Source organism: Bufo gargarizans, chromosome 5 (assembly GCF_014858855.1).
Source record: "Bufo gargarizans isolate SCDJY-AF-19 chromosome 5, ASM1485885v1, whole genome shotgun sequence".
Classification (NCBI taxonomy): Eukaryota; Metazoa; Chordata; class Amphibia; order Anura; family Bufonidae; genus Bufo; species Bufo gargarizans.
The window spans coordinates 252,678,591-252,704,353 of NC_058084.1; positions in this window are offsets into that span (position 1 = coordinate 252,678,591).

Sequence of the window (25,763 nt, forward strand, 5' to 3'; positions counted from 1 at the left end):
AAAATGGAATAAATAGCGATCACAAACTCCCTACACTATCTGTCCCTTCCTAAGTGCAGCTCTCCCTGACTCGCAATGAGCCAAACCCACGTCATTGGGTGCTATATAACACCCGATGACGCCTTCCGGCCAGCCAATCAATGCGATGCCAGTAGCCAACATGGCTACTGGCATTACAGTGATGGCAGTACTTACCTGCACGTTTATTGGCTGCTTAGCAGTCACAAAACATGCGGGGTGGAGACTCAAGCATGGCGCTTGATCATATGCGGTAGTCGGCCGAGTACCGCAATGTGCTGAGCATACGCGTATTCGGACGAGCATGCTCGCTCAACACTACTTAATAACAAAACCCAAAAACCAAGAGCATTTTTTTACATTAACCCCTTAAAGAATTTTGTTCCCATTTTTCTATACATGATATGGAGTATTAAATTATGCCAATAAAAAATGTGTTCTACAAACTCCAAGCCTTCATATGGCTATGTGAATTGAAAAGAATATGGGTTATTGCTCTTGGAAGGCAGGGAGGGGAAAAAATTGGCCTCATCCATAAAGGGGTTATCCCATGACTAATGTAAAAAAATAAAAATAAATTAGAGTTCATATAGTACATGACACCCTCTTTATAATAAATATAGTACCAGCCCTGCACCTCACATTGATCCAGAAATCTTCCCATTAATTTCTCTGCTAGATTTATATCAATTTAGCAGCTCAAGGGGAGTGTCTTTTCTGCCAAAGCTCTGGGGCCATGTCCATTATTTTGCAGCTCTCGCCCTATCACAGCTCAAAAGGCAGCTGAAGAATGAAACTGAGCATGTGCGACCATCTTAGTGAGCCAGGTAAAGAAATAAGAGAAAATAAGCAAACAACAGGTGGCAATATACAGATACATTTTAATCACTTCACGACTGCCCATTGACTATAAACATCCTTGGGCTGGTCGTTTATCTTTGAATGGATGTTCTGGAACATCCACTCAGAGATCGCAGCTGCACGCAAATCGTGCAGCTGCTGAGCGGGGGATCCCTGTCAGTGACAGCAGGGCAACCCATAGAGAAGGCAGGGACCATTCCTGGGTGTCCATGCCTTCTAGATTTATGCATTAGGAGCACTGTGAATACAGATCAGGAAGCACTATGCCGCTTCCTGTCCCGGCCCGGTGGTTATGTGATCGCTGGGGCCGGGTGAGTGCAGGAGCTGTCGGGTCTTCCATAGCCCTGCACTGAGGCGGTACAGTGCTTTATTCTGCTGTACAGCCTCTTTGGGGGTGTATTTTTCCTGTAAATGGGGCTACTATGTCAGCCCCAGTTACAGGAGAAATCAATAGTAAATATATATATATATATATATATATATATATATATATATATATATAATGTTAAATGTCCCCCAGAGGTCTTGTATGATCTTATGAGGGACACAAAGTGTAAAATAAAAAATGAAACAAAAATGAAATATAAAGTGTTTTTAAAAAAAAAAAGTTTTGCATAAAAAATTTCCCCCAAATCTGTTATTTAAGAAAAAATACATATTTGGTGTCACCGCGTCTACAACTGTCTCTATAATATCATATGATTTACCCAATCAGGTGAACACCGTAAATAAATATTGTGCCAAAAGTGATTTTTGCTCACCTCCCAAAAAACATAATGTTAATCAATCAAAAAGTGGTATGTACCGCAAAATGGTAGCAATAAGAACGTCACCTCATCCCACAAAAAATGAGACCTCACACAAGCCATTAAAAAAATGGCTCTATGAAAATTGCAACACAAAAACATGATTTTTTATTCTAAAAAGGCTCTTATTGTGTAAAATGCAAAAAATTAAATAAAAAATAGACATATTTGATATTGCCACGTCTGTACCAATTGGCTCTACAAAAATATCACATGATCTACTCCATCAAGTGAAAGGTGTAAAAAAAATATATATATATATATTAAAAATGACACCAAAATGATTTTATTGTGACTTTACCTCCCAAAAAGGAGATAAAAAGCAAGCAGAAAGCTAATCTACCCCAAGATGGTGCCAATAGAAACTACAGCTTGTCTCACACAAAATAAGCCCTCATGCAGCTCATTCAACAAAAAATTTAAAAAGCTATTGCTCTTAAAAACCGTGACAGAAAATTCCATGCTAGAAAATCCAGATGCCGCTCCTTGCCTTCTGAGCCCTTTCCTTTTCCTTCTGATCCCTGACATATCCCCAAATAACAGTTTACGACCACAATTGGGGTGTTACTATATTCAGGAGAAAGTGGGTAGCAAATTGGGGTGGATATTTTTAATTACATGTAATTATAAAAGTGTTCAAATCCAGTTACTGGTTTGAAAACTATAGAATATTTTTGAGGGAAAAGCCCTTTAAGGTGTTAAACCTACTGCAATCCCTGAGAAAGTGGTTCATGACAGACTCAAAAATCACAAAGCAAAGAGAAAATGACTGAGCCATACACGTCTCCCTTAGCCCCTACAATAGGCATAACAGGGTATAGGTTTGTCCCATGGTGGTCAATTAAGCATTTTTATGTGAGAAAATATGGAATTTAAAGTAAATGGTATGTAATCAGCAGAAATAATTAATAATATGAATGTAGAAAAGACCAAATAATTAAGGGATTTTGTAAAAAGAGAATTTAATTCTCTAGGCAATGATTCACTTTTTTCCTTTTCAATTAGATAACAAAAAGTAGTCTTGTGTGCGCTCAAACATCAAATAATATACTCCAGCAGTTGGTCATGCTGTAAGCTACTACAAGAAAGTTAAGCTTCCACGTTGGCTAGCTGAGATATCAGCTATAAGCTGACAAGTAATTAAACCAGCATATCTATAACAACTGTCATCTCTTATTCCTGTGAAACTTGGATGTAAACCAAAGACTCGAAAGCTAGGAAAGAAAAAAAAAAAAGAGCTTCACATTACTGGGCAACCGCTGAGCATCTCCCGCTGAACAGTTTAGCAGACCTGGGCATTTAGAGGATTGTAACTGAGATCAAAAGGGTCAGATATCTCTTTACCAATTAACAGCAGGCAGAAGAACATCAAATAAGGTGTAAATTTTAGATCTGCAGTTCTGAGTTAGCCAAGCATGAAATGCATTCTAATTTCTAATACTCTTGAGTAGCTGCAGCTTTGAGCTATCAGTGATGTCACCGCAACACTAAAGGATCTTATAGTGGAAGTCAAAATCCTCCAAGGCTAGGTGGTAAAGCTTGCTGCTGCTTGTCTTTTCTGATAATACAGACATGCTTTTTTCAATGATTAGACAAAACATAGAATGTTCAGTTTACAGGATTCTTTTTCAGCATGATCACTTGTTTAATAAACCTAACCTAAATGTACATGGTAAAGTTCCACAACTTTTTGCCCCAAGTGAATGGTCATGTATGAAATATGGTTTTAGAAGTGGAACTCTGTGACTGTTTGACATTCCATCACAATCACAGTTAATCATTTTGTTTAACACAGAATGGGTAATAAGAGTAAATCTAGCCATTAGTACATTGTCATGCAAATAGTTGCATAGTCACATTCATGACTAATGAAAGCATACAAGCTTATAAACAAGTTCTAAGAAACAGATGTTTAACTACTATAATTATCTGTAAATACAGTAAAAATGATGCATCACATCCAGATATTAACTTACTGTGGAAAATTTGGTAATTAAGCAAGTTCTTAGGCTACATGCACACGCCTTTGTGGAACGGCACAGACAGCCTTTAATATAACTGCCTATAGGACAGGTTATATTTTTTTGCGGAGCCACGGAACGGAGCAACAGATGCTGAGCTGACAGCTCACGGAGTGCTATCTGCATCTTTTGCAGCCCCATTGAAGTGAATGGTTCCGCATCCAAAACTGTTTCTCGGATGCGGCCATGTGCATGAGGCCTTATTAGCATCAGTTTTCCTTACCTCATAGAAAGTGTATTAAATACAACTAGTCCAAATACATTTTATCACCCTTCATTTTGCATCTTGTTCAGAGATGCCAATGTGACTTGCATTTAAATTAGTTTAAATACAGTTGTCTTTTGTGACTGCTTAGTAGATCCGGCAACAACATAAACATAGAAATCTAGGTAAGCTGTTATTGGTTGTAAATTTTTGTTTTATTAAGGAAAATAACAAAAGGCATTGTAAACATTATGAAATACAAATTAGGGTATCCTTCACCATTATATAAGCATGGATATAAAGGCAATGTCTGTAAGCTGTCATTGGAATTGTATTCAAATACCAAATATATTCATTCCATAATTACCCCTCAATGGAAGCGTATTGCATGATTAGTATGTAGCATTTGTAAGGCCTAGATGTTTAGGCCTCGTGTACTTAGTAGGGCCAACTGCATTCTAGGAAAATCAGAGGAACCATTAGCACATATATGGTGCACTGTAGAGTGATGTACAGGAAGTCAGAGATGTCCTCTCTTAGAGTCAATACTTATACAAATATGGCATACAATGGAGAATGCCACAGTGGGGAAAATTTCTTATATGACTGCTTCTAGGTCTTGCGGTAAAATGTGCTAAAATTCAGCACACTTCCAGTCTGCTCCAGTCTTGATGTCCCCTGTGCAGTGTTGTGCCTAGGGGACATCTCCTGTCATGTAGACCTTCTCTTTCCTCTTCTCCTCTGTTAGACTGCCATGACAAATAATTTCAGACACATCTTATCTCTACAGACACGTTAGATTTCTCAGTTTTTCCATCAACCTCCCCATCCTGCTGCCACCCCCCAATACTGTGCCCGTTGTGCTCCCCAATGCCCCAGGTACTATACTGCTGAAAAAATACTGACCCCAGTAGAAATAATTGGGGTCGTTTATGAAACTGGTGTAAAGTAGAACTGGATTTCAAAAAGAGCTGTCAAAAATGAAAGGTGAAATCTGATTGGCTGCTATAGGCAACTAAGCCAGTTCTACTTTATATAAGTTTGATAAATCACCCCAATTGTCCCCAAAGTGTCCACAGCAGCTATAATGTCCCCTAGAGTGCCCACAGTAATAATAACACCCTATATTGTGCTCCAGACAATAATCTTTGTATAGTGTCCCCAGAAATAATAGAATTGCCCCTACAGTGCCTCCCCAATTACAAAGCCCCCCGAGCTGTCCTCATAAAGTAATCCCCCAATAGCAATTCATCCCGACACAGTAATTTTCCCCACACTGCCCCATACAGTAATTTCCCCACCACTGCCCAATATAGTAATTTTTCCCACACTGCCCCCACACAGTAGTTTCCCCCACACTGCTCCTACATAGTAATTTCCCCCACAATGCCCCTACATATTAATGTCCCCCACACTGCCTCCCACACAGTAATTTCCCCCGCAGTGCCCCCTCACAGTAATTTCCCCCGCACTGCCCCCCACACATCAATTTCCCCCACACAGCAATTTCCCCACACTGCCCCCACACAGTAGTTTCCCCCACACTGCCCCTCCACAGTAATTTCCCCCAATAACAATGCCCCCCACACAGCAATTTCCCCCACACTGCCCCCACACAGTAATTTCCCACACACAGTAGTTTCCCCCACACTGCCCCCACATAGTAATTTCCGTCACACTGCCTCCATATAGTAATTTGCCCCACACAGTAGTTTCCCCCACATTGCCCCATATAATAATTTGCCCCCACATAGTGATCCCTTCCATAATAATTGGCCCCCACATAGTAATCCCTCCCATAATAATTTGCCCCCACATAGTAATCCCTCCCATAATAGTTTGCCCCCACACAGTATCCCACCATAATATTTTTCCTCCACATGTCCCCCAAAGTTAGTACATAAAATTAAAAGAAAAGAAAGAAAAAAAAAAAGCTGAAAGCTAAATACTCACCTGTGCTTGCAGAGGAGAGAAAGGCACGCACACGTCATCACGCACACGCCTGTGTCAGGATTTCACTACTACACAGGCTTCAGGCTTCTTTGGGCGAGAACACAGGAGAGGCCTGGGGTACCTCTCACACTACGAACATGAGGTAGGGCAGAAGGAGGTCGCAGTCCTTGCCATCTTTAGACACTACATTTTTCAACATATTTTTTAATGTTTCGTTAAACCGTTCTACCAGAACGTACGTTTTCGGATGGTAAATGGACGTCCGTAGTTGTTTTATGTGCAGCAACTTACAGAGTTCCCGCATCGCCTTGGACATAAAAGGGGTACCTTGGTCGGTCAAAACCTCTTTAGGTAGTCCTACTTTGGAAAACATCTCTATTAACTTCTTAGCTATAAGTTTGGCCGAGGTATGTCACAGTGGCACCGCCTCTGGGTACTGAGTGGCATAGTCTAGAATGACTAAGATGTGTTGATGCCCTCTGGCGGACTTCGGTACTGGGCCTATGGATCCATAGCTCTTCGGTCAAACTGCACTTCGATCATTTGGAGAGGTACTAGGGGACTATGGAAATGTGGCTGGGGGCTAGTTATCTAGCAGGTCGGGCAAGACTTACAAAACTCTTCCACTTCTTTGAATATGCTGGGCCAGTAAAACAACTGTAGAATACAATCCTGAGTTTTCTGCAGCCCCAGGTGCCCCCCGAGAATGTGTTGGTGGTCTAGATCTAACACAAGATTGCGATAAGCAAAAATAGGCTCACCCGTAGTTGGTTTATCTGATACAACATATCCTGATTAACCACTAACTCTGCCCAAGGTTGTTGTGGTTCACCATCTACTATTCACAAATTTCCCCAGGCACAGGATAGGGTTGTGTCCTGACGTTGGGCGGTACCAAAATTATCCCCGGAGACATTGAGGTCTGGCAATTCAGGACCCGGCGGCAAGTCCTTCACGTCTCCCACCATCACACTTAACAGGGTTGTCTCCCCCTTTTCCACTAAAGTGGCGGTCACCCCTACCACTGGCCCTTTGGTCTCAGGGTTCTGGACTCCCCCCTGATCCGGGCCACTCTGCTAGGGATATCCCTGTCTCATATGTATCAGTCACTCTCATAGCAGGCCACAGTGCCGGGAAGCCCAGGAAGTTTCTCCCTATTATAAGTTTGTAGTGTAAATTTGGGGCAACTGCCACTTCTTGAGTCCATTTGCCAGCCCCTGTGGTTAGAGACAACAGGGCGGTGGGTTAGTCTTTTAAGTCTCCATGGATACACATGACCCTGACTTTCTGGCCAGTATACTCCGCTGACCATACCAGGGGAGCCCTTACTAGGGACACCAGAATCCCTGATTACATGGTCCGGCTCCTGACACTGCCAGCAGACTATCGGAGCCAGGTCCGTAAAGGGGACACCCCAAGTGGGTTCAGTTGGTACAAGTCGCCGGGCCTGGGATGGAGATTTAAGGGGTTTGAATGCCCCTCCCCAAAATAACCCCCTGTAACAATCTTAGTAGCCTCGTAGCGGTCCACCAGGTCCACCATTTCTAGGGTGCTGCCAGGAGACACCTGTCCGAATCAGTGCTGGTGAGGGGGTGGCAGAGCCCTCCAGAACATATCAGCCAATAGTCTATCCAGCATAGCCGTGGGACTCAGCACATCAGGCTGTAGCCACTTTTGCAAGAGGTGGAGTAAGTCATAATACTGGGTCCTCGCAGGCTCAGCCGGCTTAAACCCCCACTGATGTACCCACTGGGTCCGGACCAACACATTCACTCCCAGTCTTGCCAAAATCTCACCATTACCTTTTTGGTAGTCGGCCGCTTGATCGTCCGGCAAGTCGAAATACACCCACTGGGATGTAATTAGATACCAGGAATGGAGCGAGAACTGCTGGTCATGGGGTAGTTTTTCCCTGATGGCCACTTTCTCATACATTGCCAGGTAGGTTTCAATGACGTCTGCGGCGGGGGTCATCTTAGGAATCGCGGCTCGGGCTCCTTTCCGGACATCGTGGATGCTTGGGGTTGCTTCTGCTGACTGCAAAGCCATGGTGTGTTGTAGCAGCAACTGGTTAGTCTTCTGCTGCTGCTTATCAACCTCGCTTTGCTTCAGGTTTGTCTCTCACTGCTGCAGATTAGCCTCCATGAGGGCCTTCACAATAGCCTCCATTTTGTCGTGGGGCACTGGTTGTAATACAGCTTGTTTAATGTACAACCTTGCCTGAAAAACGCAGAAACCAAAAATATTGGCATTCACGCCAGCCTCACTTCTCTTTTCTGCATACTTCACCAATTGTGGGGTTTCCGTCTGGTAGATAGGGTAAGCGGGCGCAGTACAGAAGCGAAATACAAGTTCTTAACTGAGAACATCAATGTTTATTCACACTTGAGGCAGTTGCATAAAACAGCAAGTAACTTTGCAGTCTTGATGTTAATTCACACACAATGGAAAGTTCATATAAAACAAGTCAACAGTAGTCCACAGCAGGCTCTAGGGGGCCTGTTTCCCCAGCGTGCGGCTTTCAGCCCTCCATCATGGAACAAAGCCTCAGATCCCCAAAACAGAGACATCTCTGCTGAGCCCAGCTGCCTATTTAAGGACAGCCATGTGCTGCCAAAACCTGGACCGGTACTTAGACTCTGGTCCAGTATTTGACTTCAGCCGCAGCTGCACATGCTGGGAGGAAAATACCTGCATTGCCAGACACAACCCCTCACTGTGTCATTATATATATATATATATATATATATATATAATATATATATGTATATATATATATATATATATATATATATATATATATATCCAGTATATATATATATATATATATATATATATGTATTGCAAAGAAGAGGCAGCACTCCAGGATAAGATGAAACGACTCGCTTTATTTCCCCTGTGCAACGTTTCAACTGCTCATTGCAGTCTTTCTCAAGCATAACATTTGGTGTCACAGCATCTTCATTTATACCCACAATGCTTAGTGGGTCAATTAACAAAGTGATTAACAATAATATAATCAATAATATAAAAACAGTGAATTTAGAAGTTTTTTTTCATAATCCTTTGTGAATATCATTTAAAATCCTGTATTCACAAAGGATTATGAAAAAAAACTTCTCAATTCACTGTTTTTATATTATTGATTATATTATTGTTAATCACTTTGTTAATTGACCCACTAAGCATTGTGGGTATAAATGAAGATGCTGTGACACCAAATGTTATGCTTGAGAAAGACTGCAATGAGCAGTTGAAACGTTGCACAGGGGAAATAAAGCGGGTCGTTTCATCTTATCCTGGAGTGCTGCCTCTTCTTTGCAATACCTACAACCATATTGACCGAACAGCCTAAGGTCAGAGGACTTTGCACCCGACTTCACTTGCACAGTGCTGCTGCTCTCTCTTTGCACTTTATATATATATATATATATATATATATATATATATTGCTAGTATGTACAGAAAAACACAGAACTAAAATATAGCTTTTGCTCACTTTTTAGCAAACCTGAATAGATTCATGGGAACCTGTCACATCATGTCTGAGCTGATAGAGCAGGTTTGTGGGAAAAGGTTCAATATAACTTGCATTTAATACAATTAGAATCCTGCTTATTTTCAGGCTTTTAAGTCAAGGAGGTGGCCCTATCAATGATTGACAGCTATCTCTGTATACACATTCATTGAGAGAAGGCTGACAATCACTCATGGGACCTCCTCCTTGACTTCAAAGTTCAAAATAAGTGGGAATTTAAATTAATAAAATTAATTTTTACTGAAACTTTTCCCACAAAACTATGTATCAGTCCAGCTCCTCCTGCTCTATAACATGATACATGTAGCTCACATTGCATTTGTATGGTGATGGGTTCCCTTTGTAGAATTGCATAATTCATATTTAATGATGTAATACAAGCATTTGGAAGCACATTGCCTCCAAGTGTGTTTTGCCTCTGACAGAGGCAACAAAATTATATCTTGAATAGGGATGAGCGAACTCGAACTGTATAGTTCGGGTTCGTACCGAATTTTGGGCTGTCCGTGACACGGACCCGAACCCGGACATTTTCGTAAAAGTCCAGGTTCGGGTTCGGTGTTCGTCGCATTCTTGGCGCTTTTGTGACGCTTTCTTGGCGCTTTTTGAAAGGTTGCAAAGCAGCCAATCAACAAGCGTCATACTACTTGCCCCAAGAGGCCATCACAGCCATGCCTACTATTGGCATGGCTGTGATTGGCCAGAGCACCATGTGACCCAGCCTCTATTTAAGCTGGAGTCACATAGCGCCGCCCGTCACTCTTCTCTGATTAGCGTAGGGAGAGGTTGCGGCTGTGACAGTAGGGCGAGATTAGGCAGATTAACTCCTCCAAAGGACTTGATTATTGATCTATCTGCAGCTGTGGGTCATTGAGCTGCTGATACTCAATTGCTCACAGTTTTTAGGCTGCCCAGACCGTTTGTCAGTCACTTTTTTCTGGGTTGATCGGCGGCCATTTTGTGTCTTGTGGTGTGCCAGCACAAGCTGCGACCAAGTGCATTTAACCCTCAATGGTGTGGTTGTTTTTTGGCTAAAGCCTACATCAGGGTGAAGCTGTCACACCAAGTGCATTTAAACAGCAATAGTCTGTTTATTTTTTGGTCATATACTACATCAGGGGCAAGCTGCGCCTCTCACCAAGTGCATTTAACCCTCAATGGTGTGGTTGTTTTTTGGCTAAAGCCTACATCAGGGTGAAGCTGTCACACCAAGTGCATTTAAACAGCAATAGTCTGTTTATTTTTTGGCCATATACTACATCAGGGGCTAGCTGCGCCTGTCACTAAGTGCATTTAACCCTCAATGGTGTGGTTGTTTTTTGGCTAAAGCCTACATCAGGGTGAAGCTGTCACACCAAGTGCATTTAACCAGCAACAGTCTGTTTATTTTTTGGCCATATACTACATCAGGGGCAAGCTGCGCCCGTCACCAAGTGCATTTAACCCTCAGTAGTGTGGTTGGTCAAGCTGTCACACCAAGTGCATTTAACCAGCAATAGTCTGTTCATTTTTTGGCCATATACTACATCAGGGGCAAGCTGCGCCTGTCACCAAGTGCATTTAACCCTCAGTAGTGTGGTTGGTCAAGCTGTCACACCAAATGCATTTAACCAGCAATAATGTGGCTATTTTTTGGCCATATCCCAGTCTAATTCTGTCAGTAAATCTATACCTGTCACCCAGCGCCTAAATACTAGGCCTCAAATTTATATCCCGCTAAATCTGTTGTTACTGCTGTACTGTTCTGGCTGGGCAAGTTATTTAGTGTCCGTCAAAGCACATTTTTTGTTCTGGGTTGAAATACAATTCCCAATTTAGCAATTTCCTAATTTAGTGGTTTCTGCTGTATCAGAGCTATTTTAAATCTATCCCTAAAAGGGTATATAATATTCAAGGTGCACATAGGGTCATTCAGAATAACTTCACACACACGCTACTGTGCATTTCCAAGTCTAATTCCGTCAGTAAATCTATACCTGTCACCCAGCGCCTAAATACTAGGCCTCAAATTTATATCCCGCTAAATCTGTTGTTACTGCTGTACTGTTCTGGCTGGGCAAGTTATTTAGTGTCCGTCAAAGCACATTTTTTGTTCTGGGTTGAAATACAATTCCCAATTTAGCAATTTCCTAATTTAGTGGTTTTTGCTGTATCAGAGCTATTTTAAATCTATCCCTAAAAGGGTATATAATATTCAAGGTGCACATAGGGTCATTCAGAATAACTTCACACACACGCTACTGTGCATTTCCAAGTCTAATTCTGTCAGTAAATCTATACCTGTCACCCAGTGCCTAAATACTAGGCCTCAAATTTATATCCCGCTAAAATTGTCGTTACTGCTGTACTGTTCTGGCTGGGCAAGTTATTTAGTGTCCGTCAAAGCACATTTTTTGTTCTGGGCTGAAATACAATTCCCAATTTAGCAATTTCCTAATTTAGTGGTTTCTGCTGTATCAGTGCTATTTTAAATCTATCCCTAAAAGGGTATATAATATTCAAGGTGCACATAGGGTCATTCAGAATAACTTCACACACACGCTACTGTGCATTTCCAAGTCTAATTCCGTCAGTAAATTTATACCTGTCACCTAGCGCCTAAATACTAGGCCTCAAATTTATATCCCGCTAAATCTGTCATTACTGCTGTACTGTTCTGGCTGGGCAAGTTATTTAGTGTCCGTCAAAGCACATTTTTTGTTCTGGGTTGAAATACAATTCCCAATTTAGCAATTTCCTAATTTAGTGGTTTCTGCTGTATCAGGCCTACTTTAAATACATCCCTAAAAGGGTATATAATATTCAAGGTGCACATAGGGTCATTCAGAATAACTTCACACACACGCTACTGTGCATTTCCAAGTCTAATTCTGTCAGTAAATCTATACCTGTCACCCACCGCCTAAATACTAGGCCTCAAATTTATATTCAGCTGAATTTGAATACAATACATTGGGCCAAATAATATTTTTGTTGTTGTGGTGAACGATAGCAATGAGGAAAACATCTAGTAAGGGACGCGGACGTGGACATGGTTGTGGTGGTGTTAGTGGACCCTCTGGTGCTGGGAGAGGACGTGGCCTTTCTGCCACATCCACACGTCCTAGTGTACCAACTACCTCAGGTCCCAGTAGCCGCCAGAATTTTCAGCGATATATGGTGGGGCCCAATGCCGTTCTAAGGATGGTAAGGCCTGAGCAGGTACAGGCATTAGTCAATTGGGTGGCCGACAGTGGATCCAGCACGTTCACATTATCTCCCACCCAGTCTTCTGCAGAAAGCGCACAGATGGCACCTGAAAACCAACCCCATCAGTCTGTCACATTACCCCCATGCATATCAGGGAAACTGTCTGAGCCTCAAGTTATGCAGCAGTCTCTTATGCTGTTTGAAGACTCTGCTGGCAGGGTTTCCCAAGGGCATCCACCTAGCCCTTCCCCAGCGGTGGAAGACATAGACTGCACTGACGCACAACCACTTATGTTTCCTGATGATGAGGACATGGGAATACCACCTCAGCATGTCTCTGATGATGACGAAACACAGGTGCCAACTGCTGCGTCTTTCTGCAGTGTGCAGACTGAACAGGAGGTCAGGGATCAAGACTGGGTGGAAGACGATGAAGGGGACGATGAGGTCCTAGACCCCACATGGAATGAAGGTCGTGCCACTGACTTTCACAGTTCGGAGGAAGAGGCAGTGGTGAGACCGAGCCAAAAGCGTAGCAAAAGAGGGAGCAGTGGGCAAAAGCAGAACACCCGCCGCCAAGAGACTCCGCCTGCTACTGACCGCCGCCATCTTGGACCGAGCACCCCAAAGGCAGCTTCAAGGATTTCCCTGGCATGGCACTTCTTCAAACAATGTGCTGACGACAAGACCCGAGTGGTTTGCACGCTGTGCCATCAGAGCCTGAAGCGAGGCATTAACGTTCTGAACCTTAGCACAACCTGCATGACCAGGCACCTGCATGCAAAGCATGAACTGCAGTGGAGTAAACACCTTAAAAACAAGGAAGTCGCTCAGGCTCCCCCTGCTACCTCTTCTGCTGCTGCCGCCTCGGCCTCTTCTGCTGTTGCCGCCTCAGCCTCTTCTGCTGCTGCCGCCGCCTCGGCCTCTTCCTCTGCCTCTGGAGGAACGTTGGCACTTGCCGCCCAGCAAACAGGGGATGTACCACCAACACCACCTCCGTCACCAAGCGTCTCAACCATGTCACACGCCAGCGTTCAGCTCTCCATCTCACAAACATTTGAGAGAAAGCGTAAATTCCCACCTAGCCACCCTCGATCCCTGGCCCTGAATGCCGGCATTTCTAAACTACTGGCCTATGAAATGCTGTCATTTAGGCTGGTGGACACAGACAGCTTCAAACAGCTCATGTCGCTTGCTGTCCCACAGTATGTTGTTCCCAGCCGCCACTACTTCTCCAAGAGAGCCGTGCCTTCCCTGCACAACCAAGTATCCGATAAAATCAAGTGTGCACTGCGCAACGCCATCTGTAGCAAGGTCCACCTAACCACAGATACGTGGACCAGTAAGCACGGCCAGGGACGCTATATGTCCCTAACTGCACACTGGGTAAATGTAGTGGCAGCTGGGCCCCAGGCAGAGAGCTGTTTGGCGCACGTCCTTCCGCCGCCAAGGATCGCAGGGCAACATTCTTTGCCTCCTGTTGCCACCTCCTCCTTCTCGGCTTCCTCCTCTTCTTCTTCCACCTGCTCATCCAGTCAGCCACACACCTTCACCACCAACTTCAGCACAGCCCGGGGTAAACGTCAGCAGGCCATTCTGAAACTCATATGTTTGGGGGACAGGCCCCACACCGCACAGGAGTTGTGGTGGGGTATAGAACAACAGACCGACGAGTGGTTGCTGCCGGTGAGCCTCAAGCCCGGCCTGGTGGTGTGCGATAATGGGCGAAATCTCGTTGCAGCTCTGGGACTAGCCGGTTTGACGCACATCCCTTGCCTGGCGCATGTGCTGAATTTGGTGGTGCAGAAGTTCATTCACAACTACCCCGACAGCTGCTGCATAAAGTGCGGGCCATCTGTTCGCGCTTCCGGCGTTCACATCCTGCCGCTGCTCGCCTGTCTGCGCTACAGCGTAACTTCGGCCTTCCCGCTCACCGCCTCATATGCGACGTGCCCACCAGGTGGAACTCCACCTTGCACATGCTGGACAGACTGTGCGAGCAGCAGCAGGCCATAGTGGAGTTTCAGCTGCAGCACGCACGGGTCAGTCGCACTGCGGAACAGCACCACTTCACCACCAATGACTGGGCCTCCATGCGAGACCTGTGTGCCCTGTTGCGCTGTTTCGAGTACTCCACCAACATGGCCAGTGGCGATGACACCGTTATCAGCGTTACAATACCACTTCTATGTAAATGCAGGACGATGACGATACGCCTCCCACAGAGGACAGCTTGTCCTTACCCCTGGGCAGCCTGGCACACATGAGCGACTACATGCTGCAGTGCCTGCGCAACGACAGCAGAGTTGCCCACATTTTAACGTGTGTGCGGACTACTGGGTTGCCACCCTGCTGGATCCACGCTACAAAGACAATGTGCCCACCTTACTTCCTGCACTGGAGCGTGATGGGAAGATGCGCGAGTACAAGCGCACGTTGGTAGACGCGCTACTTAGAGCATTCCCAAATGTCACAGGGGAACAAGTGGAAGCCCAAGGCCAAGGCAGAGGAGGAGCAAGAGGTCGCCAAGGCAGCTGTGTCACGGCCAGCTCCTCTGAGGGCAGGGTTAGCATGGCAGAGATGTGGAAAAGTTTTGTCAACACGCCACAGCTAACTGCACCACCACCTGATACGCAACGTGTTAGCAGGAGGCAACATTTCACTAACATGGTGGAACAGTACGTGTGCACACCCCTCCACGTACTGACTGATGGTTCGGCCCCATTCAACTTCTGGGTCTCTAAATTGTCCACGATTTGACGTTCATAAAAATGAACCAGGCATGGATCCCACAGGACCTGTCCGTCCCTTGTCCAGATTAGACATTAACTACCTCCCCTTAACCATATATTATTGTACTCCAGGGCACTTCCTCATTCAATCCTATTTTTATTTTCATTTTACCATTATATTGCGAGGCTACCCAAAGTTGAATGAACCTCTCCTCTGTCTGGGTGCCGGGGCCTAAATATATGCCAATGGACTGTTCCAATGTTGGGTGACGTGAAGCCTGATTCTCTGCTATGACATGCAGACTAATTCTCTGCTGACATGAAGCCAGATCCTCTGTTACGGGACCTCTCTCCTCTGCCTGGGTGCTGGGCCTAAATATCTGACAATGGACTGTTGCAGTGGTGGCTGACGTGAAGCCTGATTTTCTGCTATGACATGCAGACTAATTCTCTGCTGACATGAAGCCAGATCCTCTGTTACGGGACCTCTCTCCTCTGCCTGGGTGCTAGGCCTAAATTTATGAAAATGGACTGTTGCAGTGGTGGGTGACGTGAAGCCTGATTCTCTGCTATGATATGAAGACTGATTCTCTGCTGACATGAAGCCAGATTGTCTGTTACGGGACCTCTCTCCTCTGCCTGGGTGCTGGGCCTAAATATCTGACAATGGACTGTTGCATTGGTGGCAGACGTGAAGCCTGATTCTCTGCTATGATATGAAGACTGATTCTCTGCTGACATGAAGCCAGATTGTCTGTTACGGGACCTCTCTCCTCTGCCTGGGTGCTGGGCCTAAATATCTGACAATGGACTGTTGCATTGGTGGCTGACGTGAAGCCTGATTCTCTGCTATGATATGAAGACTGATTCTCTGCTGACATGAAGCCAGATTGTCTGTTACGGGACCTCTCTCCTCTGCCTGGGTGCTGGGCCTAAATTTATGAAAATGGACTGTTGCAGTGGTGGGTGATGTGAAGCCTGATTCTCTGCTATGACATGAAGACTGATTCTCTGCTGACATGAAGCCAGATCCTCTGTTACGGGACCTCTCTCCTCTGCCTGGGTGCTGGGCCTAAATTTATGAAAATGGACTGTTACAGTGGTGGGTGACGTGAAGCCTGATTCTCTGCTATGACATGAAGACTGATTCTCTGCTGACATGAAGCCAGATTGTCTGTTACGGGACCTCTCTCCTCTGCCTGGGTGCTGGGCCTAAATTTATGAAAATGGACTGTTACAGTGGTGGGTGACGTGAAGCCTGATTCTCTGCTATGACATGAAGACTGATTCTCTGCTGACATGAAGCCAGATTGTCTGTTACGGGACCTCTCTTTTCTGCCTGGGTGCTGGGCCTAAATTTATGAAAATGGACTGTTGCATTGGTGGCTGACGTGAAGCCTGATTCTCTGCTATGATATGAAGACTGATTCTCTGCTGACATGAAGCCAGATTATCTGTTACGGGTCCTCTCTCCTCTGCCTGTGTGCTGGGCCTAAATATCTGACAATGGACTGTTGCATTGGTGGCTGACGTGAAGCCTATTTCTCTGCTATGACATGAAGACTGATTCTCTGCTGACATGAAGCCAGATTCTCTGTTACGGGACCTCTCTCCTCTGCCTGGGTGCCGGGGCCTAAATATCTGAGAATGGACTGTTCCAGTGGTGGGTGACGTGAAGCCAGATTCTCTGCTATGGGACCTCTCTCCAATTGATTTTGGTTAATTTTTATTTATTTAATTTTTATTTTTATTCATTTCCCTATCCACATTTGTTTGCAGGGGATTTACCTACATGTTGCTGCCTTTTGCAGCCCTCTAACCCTTTCCTGGGCTGTTTTACAGCCTTTTTAGTGCCGAAAAGTTCGGGTCCCCATTGACTTCAATGGGGTTCGGGTTCGGGACGAAGTTCGGGTTCGGATCCCGAACCCGAACATTTTCGGGAAGTTTGGCCGAACTTCTCGAACCCGAACATCCAGGTGTCCGCTCAACTCTAATCTTGAACCAACTTGTATATCACACATTTTAACATAGTTAGATGTTGGAATTATGATAGAATCCTTGTAATACTCTCAGTGATAAAGGATGAGTTTAATGGGTAATGCCTAATATCTATGGTAGTCTAGGGTGGTGAAGGGAATATCTATTCTGCTCTTGGGTTATTGTGGGTTAATATTTAATGAGCAGCATTGTGGATCAGTGGTTAGCACTGTTGCTTTACAGAGCTGGGGTCCTGGGTTCATATCTAACCAAGGACAACATCTTTATGGGGTATGTATTTTCTCCCCATGTTTTTGTGGGAACTCCGGTTTCCTCCCACACTCCAAAGACATACTGATGGGGACCTTAGATTGCGAGCTCCATTGGGGGCTGCTTGATACTAATGTCTGTAAAGCGCTGGTGAATATGTCAATGCTATATAAGTGAGTATGATGAATAAATAATATCTCCTGGAGTTCAGCATCAGTTAATATTATACAATAAAAAATGTTTTTCAGAAAAGTGATTGGGATTTATGGTGAAAGTATAAAGCAGGAAAGTTTTATTTAAACTAAATAGGTCCATCATTTTTAGCAGGAAATAAAGCAAGACATTTTTTGTTGTTTTTTTTATTTTTATTTCCAATTTCCTTGTTTCTTTTCACACAGCCACTGAGTTCATTAAAATCCACACCCCCAGCTAGGGCAGGGGTCAGCAACCTGCAGCATTCCAGCTGTTGTTAAGCTACAAATCCCTGTATGCTCCATTCATTTCTTTGGCACTTCTGAGAACGGCTGAGCAAGGGTGTATGCTGGGAATTGTAGTTTCACAACAGCTGGAGTGCTGACCCTTGCACTAGTGGAAGGTCACTGTATATGGATTTAAAGACTTCCTATTGACCTCAGTAATAAATAAGTAATTAAGGTGAAATTAAAGTTAGTCTGTCAGCAAGTTTTCTGTATTAAAACTGATGACCTCATTATTTAGGGTAGAGCAGTTTAAACATACTTCTGGTGATATGCTATAAAATAACTAAGAAATTAAAATTTCAAACTTCCCCCCTGGTGTCACAATCACAAGTTCCTAGAGGGTGGTGTCTTTATGTGCAGTTCCCTGGACTCTCTTTACTGAATGTTCTCCAGATATGATGGCACTACCAAGCTCCTGATAAGCTCAAAATATTGGTTTAATGTAAAGGTGTGGCATGAGGAAAAATGACTGCCCTATTTCACAAGATGTAGCAAACTACACACAGTGAGTGAGCTACTGTAATAATTCAATATAGTAATAAGAAATTGCCATTTTATTTTTGTGAATGGCTCAGAGAGTAGCACTGAGAACCTCTACTGTCCCAGGTATGTCCCTGAATATTTGATATCAGTTATTCAAAAAGTGTATTTGTATTGGTTTTATATCCAATTGTGTTATAGGATGTAAAGACCTGGCACATACTTATTACAATTAAACATTAGGGAACTATTCACAATATCTAATTATTCATATTTTTAGAGCATTCCTTGCTAAATAAACCATGCACATAAGATAGTTTTCTAAACATGTAATATAGCCTTCACCTAAACATGTATGATTAGCACAGAATAAACATACATGCATGTTCATTCAAAAATGAGGACAAGCAGCCAACATCAAGAGAATGCCAGGCTGACACCTTACATATTAGATTATTGGGGGATCCATGAGCATTTCCATAATGTATATGGGCAGCCTTAAATGAATAGCAGCATTTTTAAGGTTCCACAGGTAACAATTTTATATATACAATAATATGAAGAAAAAGAAGATTGCTGTTTCAGTAGCGTTCCATAAGATTGTTGTTTCAGTTGTAGGATGGTAAAATGTTTCCTTGAATAATATGACCCACATGGATTTTTTACAATTGTAGCAATTAGCTTTTGATAACTTGCCTTTGGACTCTGTTAGGTGAATGGTAAGCGCTAAGTAAACCGAATTTGTTCACGTTGATCACTATTTTATCTGGAACCATGTTTATCTATGTAATTATTTTCAGCCGTGGTCCAAATATGGACACTTTAATTAGGGAACAGCAAATAGCACAAGGTAAATGGGATTACTTGACATTGTCCATCTCTGGCCATATTTTAAAGGAGAAGCTGCTGTCCAGAAGGAGCTGAAGAGGATGGAAACTGCAATATCTGTGGACATCTACATCGCTAACACTGTAACATAGATCACATGTATTGTCTTTTGAACAACAACTCAATGCAGACAGAAGTAAATGACAGTTAATTACAAATTACATTCTGGTCCTGGCTATGAAAGCCCCTTGGCTTGAATAATAATAAGGCCCTCAGGCACTCACCTGCCTGCAAACGAACATACGGAGACACAGGCTGGGGTGCTATACAAGTTTCAAAACAAGCTGCTAAACACAAAAGCTTATTGGATTACAGAGATTTAGGAAAAAGCATTCAGATCTTTGGCAGCAACTCCAGCTCGAGGTTCATGGGGATTTCTACATGATGAATCACAATTCACTGTATTTTTTTTGAATGATTAAAGGGAATGTGTCATCAAATTTTCTCTGCCAGACAAAACTATATAGCAACACATATATACTTTTTTTCTAATCTGTTTTTATTTTCTGATTGCAGATTTATTTTCAGAATTTTTTTTTTTTAATTATTTTAGTGAATTGCTTTATAGTAGCCACATAGGACACAATGGACTTCTATGAGAGTTTTTTAGGCATTAGTTGTGACATGTGCAGAGGTCAGGAGGGGGTAGACAAGCTGTGAAATCATCTATTGTCAGGCTGGATGCCTTTTTGATCACTTTTATTCTGTTTTTTGGCAGATGAAGCAGCAAAAATGGCAAATATGCTATTTCTGTACATTTTCCAATTTTATAGATTTAAAACCTTTTTTTTTTTTACTTGTTTTAAGTCCATCCAGGGGAATTTAACATGCAATAATCTGATCACTTCTCCCATAGATTGATTTACGATTGCAACCTATAGGAGATTTACTGTGTTCCTATGGAGCCCTGCCACAGACAAGCCTCCATAGGAACATCACTGTGGAAGGCCTTGGACTCTTTCAAAGGCCCAACACTGCCATAGAAACCTTGATCTTAGCACAGGAGAGCCATTTGGGCCAAAGAAGTGCAGAGCTCCAGGTGACATATGCCTTTGGCGTTATTGCAGACAATGCCTCTGCTATGTAAAGCAGCAGGCACCCCACAGCATTGGTGCTCACTGAGCTTCTGAGCAGGCTCCATGTTTAAAGTCCTGACTTGCACTGTACATGTATAGAGGAGGTCGGAAAGAGGTTAAAATAAAAGTAATTCTCCAATATAACTAGGGCCTTCTGCATTATGATAGTGTTTAGAGAACATCCCTGTGCATTTAAAAACTTTTATTCTCTTTTTAGCTAAATTATCATTGGTGTATATCAAACCCAGGACCTTCTATATAAGAGGTGAAAACCTTACCAGCTGAGCCACAGGTTTAACAGCACAGTGTAAGGAATTTCTCTAACTAATCGTTATATTAGTATTCATGTACAATGCACTGGTATCTACAGATACATCTTTGTATACCAGGACATTGGGATAACAGCAAAAGCTTAATTTATTTAGTAATCACAAAAATGTAATGTAGCTAAATAAATTAATATATAAGGAAAAGAAAAGAAGAAAAAGGAAAATAATGTTATAATGTGGTATGGTGGGAGGGTCATTCAACACTGACCTCGAATGGTATGGAGCCAGGTAAGGGGTGCCCCTTAAATAGGCTAGGAGTAAATAACGAGCCCCTCCCACAATCACAGGCCAGCTGGCCTTAATACTTGTGCTAGGGGCTCATGATAGTACAGAGAAAAATACCATAATGAACGTAGGATGGTATAAAATGGCAAGTCGGTTGTGGTGTGTCAAAACCGACGATGAGGTAGGCCTTAGAAAGAAGAGGGCAAAAATGTAATTATCAAATTTATTGCAAATGACCAATACAAATACACATATCAACCAGACATGTCTTTGAATGCATTTCTTAATTCTTGTACTGGGTTTGGTATGTAGCGTGAGTAAGCAGATTATTTCCAGCGCCCCAGTGCTTTAATAACATGAACTGGAATGTTAACCCTGGAGGCTGTGGAGTCTGCTCCTATGCGGAAGGAGTGACCCGGGTAGTTAGCTGGGTTGAGGCCCAGCTGAGTGAGTAAAGACCTGACGTAGGTCATAAAGGTTGTAGTGGTGAGTACCGATCTCGTAAAATAAATAATGGTTGTGATGGTAATGAGTTATGATGCTGTATGTATGCATCAAGAATCTTGACGGGGCACCACCTATTGTGCGTAGGATAGTATGCTACTTCTACTGGTACCTGCTGACTGGTCTTGGAATGAGGCAGAGCCAGGATGATCCATGTGTTTTGTTAAGTGGGAACAGAGAAGAATAGGAATAGATTGTGTGGTGTTGGTCGTGGTGAATTCTCTAGGCCTTAGGAATCCATAGAAAGCTACGTAGATAGCTGCCTTGATGACAAAATGCGTGTTGATGTCGAAAGGTTTTAAATCAAGCAGGTTAGACAATGCTTTCAAAATATGGTTGTCTATAGGTAGCCTCTGTGATGTACAGTACAGACCAAAAGTTTGGACACACCTTCTCATTCAAAGAGTTTTATTTTTATTTTAATGACTATGAAAATTGTAGATTCACACTGAAGGCATCAAAACTATGAATTAACACATGTGGAATTATATACATAACAAAAAAGTGTGAAACAACTGAAAATATGTCATATTCTAGGTTCTTCAAAGTATTCACCTTTTGCTTTGATTACTGCTTTGCACACTCTTGGCATTCTCTTGATGAGCTTCAAGAGGTAGTCACCTGAAATGGCATATGACATATTTTCAGTTGTTTCACACTTTTTTGTTATGTATATAATTCCACATGTGTTAATTCATAGTTTTGATGCCTTCAGTGTGAATCTACAATTTTCATAGTCATGAAAATAAAGAAAATGTATATGGAATCAGACAGAGGACTTCTAAACAGTGTCTCCCGGTTTGCTGTATTAAAGCGTGCATATGCTGACATCAAACGGAGACTTCAGCATCTATCAATATCTTATTCTATTTTTTACCCTGCCAGAGTTTGTGTGGTTGCTTTAGGAAAGGTGTTCTTCTTCAACTCACCTCAGGAGGCACTCAAGTGGCCGGATTACGTTGATCTGCAGCTTCGTAGTGGCCTTCAGGGTCCCTCTTTAAGGTGCAACCCCGGACATAAACCATTGTGAAACTGTATAGATATCACCTGCCACTGCATTTGTAATTCAAGTGGCCGTAAAGTTTTTAGCCAAGTACCTCTGGCTTTATCTGGTTTTATCTGGTTTTAGAATGTATAAAAGTTCAGCACCACCTTTACTAGGGTTGGGTAAAGTATTGCATTATGGTTGTGGGACAAATATATGCACAGGTGAGCGGGACAGATGATGCGTCTGTAAAAACCATTTAGTAGGACTATACGCTCTATTAGTTAGTTGTATACACCTTCTTGTAAGCTACTATTGCCCCCACCCTCTCAGCAGAGGGAATAGTGGATATTATGTTTATGTTTTTTTTTTGGGGGGTTGTTTTTCTGTGGGGTTGGGGGGGACCTCCTCGTGCAGCACTGTCAGTTAGTGTGTAACATTTTATGTTGGACGTTTTTATGGAGGAGCCTTGTGCAATATCTTGTTCCCCAGCTATGGCTATATATATTAGTATGGGAGGGAGAGTAAATGTGCTGTCCTGGAATGTGCGTGGTATGGGTAGCATGAACAAAAGGTATGCAATATTTAATTACATTAAACAATTTCATCCAGCTATAATTGCTTTACAAGAAACACATCTTACATCTGCTACCATTCATCTGATTATAGGGCTTGGATAGGGCACTGCTTTCATTCTATCCATACCACACACTACAGAGGTGTAAATCTCTTAATTCATAGAAGTATCCCCTTCAATTGTTCCAATGTTATAATTGATAGGAAAGGTAGATATGTATGTGTTTGGTGCCAGATATTTGCAAGTGAATGCATTGTGATTACTTTTTATATTCCTCCTCCATTCTCTTCTTAAAGATCTACTGGCAAAGATACAAAACTCTCTCCACCTACCGTGCCTACTTATAGGCAAATTCAATATGTATATTGATTCTTTTTTTGATAAATTCAGGGGAGTCCCTTTGGGCGCCGGTCGCTCTATCACTACTTTTGGCCTACTCCTACAGAAACTGTCTCTAATGGATCTCTGGCACATAAGACACCCCAATGCACAAAGGTACTCATGCCAATCTAGTACATATAGCTCCTTATCTCATATTGATTTAGTGCCGGGATCGGAACAAGTTCTGCCCTGGGTCTTTGGCGTAAGGTACTGTACTCGTACCCTTTCTGATCACTCCCCACTTTTAGTTATCCTGCAAATTCCCTATTCCACATTGCTATGGCATACTACTTGGAAGGTAAACCCATTTTAGCTGTGACTTATTCCGTTGATTGCCTCATTGAGAGAATTTTTTGTCATAAATGTGGGATCCGATTCAACCCCTAAGGTAACGATTCCATGAAGGTGTTCTTGCGGGGGGTGATTATGAAGGGTATAGTGAGTATTAAGTTTAAAACGAGGGGAAAAGAGCAATCTTTGAAGAGTGCGAATTTGGAGACTGAAGCTTCCTATATTAATAATCCATCAGATGAAAATTTGTTAGAGATTATTTTGAAAAATAAATTAATAAGGGACAGAATAGAAAGAGAAGGGGATACCTACCTCAATACTGGAAATAAAAACAAAATAACTATACTAATCACCAAACAACAAGAGATACAACAAATCACAGAACAAGACAAAATACAAGGAATCAATAAACAAGATTTTTCACAAACCAACTGTAAGGGAGTCTGCAGTTCCCGTGCAGGCAGATACGGTGGAGCGTCCACATGGGTGCCGGAGGAGAGGGCTGCGGGGATCTCGGAGGCAAACTTGCTGGGCTGATGGCAATACGTTGTGTCCGGTGTCTCCTGCGGGGTCCGTTCCGGCGTCCAGGCTGGCGAGATCACGTGCCCGTACCGAGTCGGTTGGGCGTCCGCGTGCACGCCCAAGGGGTGATTCGCAAAGGAATGTGCGGCCGAGTGTGCGTGCATCTTATGCGCTACAACGCCCACTGACAGGTAAAGCATCTGTGCACAAATTCAAAGTTGATTAGGGATTTGATGCACAGGTGCTAATGAGTAGGCTCATCGCATAACCTATGAGGTTTTGACAAGCAGCACTCTGTGATTGCCCAGCAGGTGTTTAAAAGGTGATCTCCCTGGCTGATCAGTGCTCATGGACGAACATCTGCCGAGACAGTTCGCAAACACAATCAAATGTTCACAAACCGCAAGTTTGCGGCGGGTCCCATTAATTTTAATGGCAAAAACCTTCCGCTCGTATTTGCAGCCAAGATGGACAGTGACATACCAGATGTATTATTCTATCTCTATTCATAATTTTTTTCAATGCAAAGAATCGGCAATGTAATTTTTGCGTACGCGCATGCGCAAATACACTACAGTACCCAAATGTACTATAAAGAAAGTATATTGGTATATAACACCCCACTTCAATCAGTTTTTTGGGGGGGCAACTGGTATATCACACCAGTAGAAATTATTTGTTCCAATAACGCTTATCCCTCTATATACCTGCAGTATCGCAGCAGAACCGCACACAAATGCCGCACAATACAAATGCACTATAACATACTTTCTAATATAAAAAGTGTATTATAACATTGTATAATGAAGGCAATCCATTAGAATATACATAAAGTTACTATGAGGGTCCATTTACACGTCCGTAAAGTGTTTTGCGGATCCGCAAAACACTGACACCGGCAATGTGCATTCCACAATTTGCAGACCGAACGTCGCTGGCATTTGAATAGAAAATGCCTAATCTTGTATGCAATTGCGGACAAGAATAGGTCATGTTCTATTTTTTTGCGAAAATGGAAGCAAGGATGTGGAAGTGTGGATCCGCAAATGCGGATGTGGAACCGCAAATGCGGATGTGGATCCGCAAATGCGGATGCGGACAGCACTTTCCAGCCCCATTGAAAATGAATGGATCTGCACCCGTTCCGCAAAATTTCGGAACGGATGCCGACCTATTTTGCGGACGTGTGAATGGAAAAGATATCCCTCAAAAGGAAAATAAATTAAATTATTAAAGTTAAGCAAATAGCATAGATGTGGTAGGCAATAACAAGTGCTGGATGGCACTAAATCAGGTGCTCAGCGGCACCAAATCAGAAACCATATGTCCTACCACAATCCGGGTGGTTCCAGTGCACATCCATGAATCCTGGAGGGAAAGCAAAAAAAATCTATCCTCGGGCTAGATGATGATGTGGTATTGAAGGACAGGGTGGGCAAAGAACTATCCCTGATAT